The following is a 6,155-nucleotide window of genomic DNA, read 5'->3' as shown; positions in this document are numbered from 1 at the left end:
TGAACAGGTATGTACTTAACCCTCGGGTTGAAAACTCGATATAACAACAATATGGTAAGATGATAAATGAAAAGGTGATATGAATGTCTTGGTGATGATTATGCAAATGATGTTTTATGTTTGCTTATATGGTTATGTTATTTGCTATTTGCATGTGAGCTTACTAAGCATTTATGCTTACTCCTCCTTTTCATTCCTTAGTGTTGACAAGCCAGCTTTAAATCGGAAACGGTCGGAGGCACGCCACACTATCCGTGATACCATCTTGGCATAATGGCTTGTATATTTTGAGTATGGCATGTATAGATTATAATCATTTTGTATATATGGTCTTATGATATGGTTATTGAGTGGTATGGAAATAGAATGTTAGTAATGATTAGCCATTGGAATGGCTAATCATGATCATATTTGGTATTATGTATGTCAAATTGCTAGCTAATCCATGGAAACCATGAAATAGGTAAAATTTACCATAAAATAGATTCAGACAACAGCAGTGAAGTGAGTTTGAAAAATCACTAAAATAGTAGAAATGGAATTAAATAATGAATAAGTTATGGAATCGAAGCTTGATGAGTCTATTTTCATATGGAATAAGCGAAACAGGTATATAAGCTATATTTTATGAGATGTTTAAATTTTTGTGAAACAGGGCTAGAGCGATTTCTGGATCCCTATTCTGATTTTGGAAATTCACCATAAATTTTACAAAGATAATTAGAAGTCACTCTTATATGTACAAATTCCTTATTGAGTCTAGTTTTATTAGAGACAAACGGCATAGTCATTGAAGGTCTGTATAGGGAGATATCTGATTTGTAATACACAGAGGTCAGAGTAGTTGAACCCTGAAACAGGGAGACTTTAACTAATAAACTGTACTAATTGGCCCAACCAAAAATTCTAGAAAAATTATTAGATATATATATGAGTCTAGTTTCAAGAAAATTTACAGAATTGGATTTTGAGTTTCGTAACTCGAGATATGATTTTAAAGCGACTGTGATGCAGTTAGCCAGCTTGTCTGGAAATTTTTAAAATGAATTGTATGAGCTGTTTAATTAATGAATTAAGTCCGTTAACACCTCGTGTTCGACTCCGGAAACGGTCTCGGGTACGGGGTGTTACACTTTGTGCTACAATTCAACTGGCAAGTGACATGCTTTCTTAAAAACAATTGATATGGCGACATCCCTAATGGATTTTTGTATGTTGTCCGCAATGCCCATAAAGCGCCATCCATCTAGAAGACTAATCTTTCCATAAGGGTTTACAACCTTCTCAAGAATATTTTAAACTTTTCGATTCGACACTTCGCTTGTCCATTAGTTTGTAGATGATAAGTAGTAGCCATTATGTGATTAACTCCATATCTCTTCAAAGGCAAACAGCTTGGTTGCAATGAAAGTGTGTACCGATCACTAATCAATGCCTTTGGTGTGCCAAAGCGGCAGAGTCTATGCTTGAAAAAGTTTAAGAATCGCCTTTTCATCATCCGGGACCGCAATGCTTCAACCCACTTCGAGACATAGGCAACAACTACTAATATATAAAGATTTCTAAATGAACTTGGAAATGGTCCTATAAAATCCATACCCTAAACATCGAACAATTCAACCTCTATAATTGGTCAAGGTAACATTTCATTAAGGCGGGATATAGAACCAATGTGCTAACACCTATCATATTAATTCACAAAATTATGGGCGCCATTGAATAATGAAAGCCAATAGAATCTGATTGAGAACCTTAATGGTAGTTCGATGCCATCGAACCGACCTCCATAAGCAAAGATCATGACAAGGCTTTAGGATTGAAAGCATCTCTCTTCCTAACAAAATGCTGAATGATGTTGTCATTGCATACCTTGAATAAATATGGCTCTGCTCCAAAGATACTTCAGATTTCACGAAGAAATCTTTATTTTTATGGCTTATGACACCCAATGGTAGTTTTCACACACTAGATAATTAACCAAATCAGATACCAATGGATTGCATCAACAACAAATAACTTCTCATCCGGGAATGCACTAACAATTTGAAGTATGTTTCCATCTTTGCCGCCAACTTCCAATCGAGACAGATGGTCTCAACTTGATTCTCCAACCTTTGTGGTCTTTTATCTTGATGTCGATTTCTTGCAATAATAAGATCTAGTTTATCGCCTTGGTTTTGCATCATTCTTCACAAAATATATTTCATGCCGAGTGATTAGTAAAATGGTAACCTTTGTGCCGACAAGATGAGAACAAAACTTATTGAAAGCAAAGATTATAGGCCCTTTAAGAGGTTTTTAGCATAATAGATGGCATGAAATATTCTTCCCTTGTTTTTTCCTAGAACAGCACCCATAGCTTAAGTCGCTTGCATTGCACATAACTTCAAAAGGTTGAGACCAATCTGTAACTAAAATGGGTACATTTACTAGCTGCTTATTTAATTGAATAAATGAATCTAGACATGCATCATCAAAGAAGAATTTTTGTTCTATTCCAGTAATGAGCATAAGGGTTTTGAAATTTTCAAGAAATCTCTAATAAATATTTTGTAAAACACTACATGCTCAAGAAAACTCGTGAATGTAACACCTTAATTTGGGCCTAGAAGTATTGGGCCTTGAGTGTGGGTCCCAGAAGAGGTTTTATATAGGTATTTAATTGTGCAATGAAATAACACAATTAAATGTTTGCTATTAGTGGTTAATGGCTTTGAGAAGTGTTGAGAAATCTTGGGTTCAAACTTGGGCTTTAGCAAAAATTTTGGTATTAAGTGAAAAAAAACTTGGATGCTTGGATGAGGGTTTTAAATTATTGTGTTAAATAAATGACCCAAGGAAGCTTGTAGTCTAGTGGTTGTGGTGTCATTAAGGTTGTATGGGAGCCTGGTTCAAGCCTTGGCTCTTGCAATTTATTTTGTTTTTTTTTTAAAGGGAACCTGACTTTGGCCTTTAGACCTTATAATTAATTGGGGATAAAATATGACACAAAAAAGCCTTGTGGCTTAGTGGCAAGTAGTGTGTGGAGCATTTAAGGAGGCATAGGTTCAATCCATGGCAAGCAAAGAGCATTTATTTTGCAATGAAGTGCAAGAGTTGGTGTTGAATTTAAACTCTAATGTTGGAGGATCCCACATCGAAGCTAATATAAGAGTGGTTGTGAAGTCGGCTTTAAATAGAGGAACCATGAAGAGAGTAAATGTACCTTTCTTGGTCGATCCCTTCACCAGTATGGCGTGCTCGCTTGGGTTGGGCCGGCTTAAGAGTGCTCGGAGCGTGGATTAACTCCGCCTCCTATCGTGTGTATTTATCACTACTCTTGTTGTTGGATGGCTACCGGCGCGACAATGAAGGCTATGGGCCCAATGGGCCTACGGCCCAATTGGATAAGTTGTTTGATGTGTAGTAAATATTGGACTAGGCTAGGTGAATCGCATATCTGGCTAGGTTTGGGCTAAAAGGGCCACATGAGCGCAGGGCCCATTTGGGCCGAGAATAGGCTTTAGGCCCATTCGTATTGTTATCCATGTTTAGAATACTTTAGTTTACCAATTACCGAAATGCCCTCGACTTGTAAAATTACCAAAGTACTTCCGATTTACGTAATTACCGCTTTACCCTCGCTTTATAGAATTACTGCTTTTACCTCGATTTGTAAAATTACCGCTTTACCCTCGATTTATAGAATTACCGCTTACCTCGATTGGTAAAATTACCGCTTTACCCTCGATTTACGTAATTCACCGCTTTTACCCTCACCTTTATGTAATTACTATTTTACCTCGATTTACGTAATTACCGCTTTACCCTCGCTTTACGTAATTATTGTTTTACCCTTGATTTACGTAATTACTGCTTACCCTCGATTTATAGAATTACCGCTTTACCCTCGATTTGTAAAATTACCGTTTTACCCTCGATTTACGTAATTACCGCTTTTACCTCGCTTACGTAATTACTATTTTACCCTCGATTTATAGAATTATCGCTTTTACCCTAATTTACATAATTACCATTTTACCCCGATTTACATAATTATCGCTTTACCCTCGATTTACGTAATTACCGCTTCATTTACGATTTATTACCATTTTACCCTCGCTTTATAAAATTAAAATAAACATAGAAAATAATTTTAAAATATTTTTTTGACTCAAATTCGTGGTCCCAAAACCACCATTCCGATTAGGGTCTAAATAGAACTGTTACAGACAAGCCTGACTTGCTTATTGCTAATGGAATTGGCCGACTTTTCGATATCTTTCATTTTGTGCAACAATGATGTCTTTGCAGTCAAGTTTGTTCCCTTGCTATCTACCTTAGTTTTGCCCTTCCTCGTCTTCCTTGTCTTTTCTTCCTTCATTGTTTGTGTATCTTTGCCATGAGTCATTCTTTCAATAAAAGATTCATTGATCAGGCCCTTATTATCTAGGACTTCTTCATCATCACTAGGCACGATCCCTTTCTGCTGCCACAATAACATCACCAACGATTGGAAAACCAAAATTCCAGTTTGCTTTGTAGCACAGTCAGCAATTTCCTGGTGGAGTATTAAGCCAGCATCAATCTTTCTACCCTTGACAATTGAATGTATCAGGCACATTCCACCGAGGGTGACTGTGGTGCTGTGAGTAGAGGGTTGTAGCCAACAGTTGACAAAATGAAACCAGATTTTGCTTTGCAGTGTTAGGAAGCGTCAATGCATTGTATAATTCCCTTGATTTGAACCCGTCCCCTAGCGCCCACTTTCGTTAAAAAGGTCACAGACTCCTTTTTCACCGTTGGCATGTAGGATTCTAGTTCATGAATTGCAATTGTAGAGGATAAGTGTTCTTCAATAGACTTGGTGGCTTTCTTGACTGATCCTCTCATTCTTGCCATATTTTTTTGAATGAAGACAGTTTAAATTTGTAAAGGTATGAGCTTGGTGAAGAGAAAGTGAATAAAAATGGCTGGTTTGTAAGTGTTACAGTCAACACAGTAGAGAGGGGTTTTATAGTGAGAGAAAGAAGAAGATGGAAAGGCATGACTTTTGTGAAGGGATATAAAGTTGGCAGGAATAAATATGTCCAATGAGAATTATGCCCACTTAGACAAATCAGACGGCTAAGTCACTTTTGATCAAATTGTGGATCTAAAATTACTGATATGCCCTCATTCTTGATGAGTCATAAGTAACAGTACAATAGTACGAACTGTGTTGACAATAAATCCTAAGTGCATCGACAATGGTACCTAATTATTCTACAAAAAAAAGACGTAAAACAAACTTGGACAAAAACAAAAAATAAAAAATAAAATCACTTAATGATAAATTCATTAAAAATTAAATTTTTTTGACCAATTTAATGGTCTCTTCTTGCTTTTGATTAATATTCCTAAAATAAGGTTTCAACTACTCTCCATTCACTTTGAACTGGTGTCCACCATGTAAATCTTTGATTGTGACTACACCTTAAGGGAATAATTCGACAACTTTGAAAATTCCAAACCAACGTTAGTGCAATTTTTCTGGGTGCAATTTCAATCTAGATTGAATAATAAAACTTGTTGACCTTCGATAAATTTTCACTGCAAAATAATTCTATCATGCCATCATTTGGTCTTTTCATTGTAAATTACAGTGCTTTCATAGGAATTTCGCTTAATCTCCTCTAGTTCAGTGATATCCAACAACCTTTTCTTTCTAGTAGCTTTATATTCCATGTTCACTTGCTTAATCACCCACATTACTTTGTGTAATATCCTGATTTTGGGCCTAGTCGGAATAGTGGTTTCGTGACCACAAAATCTGATATAGAAATAATTATTTTATGATTATTTTAAGGTCTATGATATGATTGCATGATTGTGTGAAAATTTCGTGAAGAAATTTTATGCATAAAGTGCTTAATTTGAAATTTGGGACTAAATTGAATAAATTGCAAAACTTGTGTTCTAGAAGTATTTTACATAAAATTGAATTAGATTATTAATTAGAGGTCCTTAAAGAGTAATTTTACCAATTTCTAAGTCTATGGACAAAATTGGACATGGATGGAATTTTGGAAAGTTTAGTAGTAAGGGCATTTTGGTCATTTAGGGTAAAATGAATTAAAATACAAAATTAAAAGCCAATTTTCTCATCTTCAACCCCATGGCCGAATATAGCAAGG

This window comes from Gossypium arboreum, chromosome 11 (genome assembly GCF_025698485.1).
Source record: "Gossypium arboreum isolate Shixiya-1 chromosome 11, ASM2569848v2, whole genome shotgun sequence".
In the NCBI taxonomy this organism is placed as follows: domain Eukaryota; kingdom Viridiplantae; phylum Streptophyta; class Magnoliopsida; order Malvales; family Malvaceae; genus Gossypium; species Gossypium arboreum.
The sequence above is the reverse complement of the archived record's forward strand: the minus strand, read 5'-3'. Positions refer to the sequence as shown.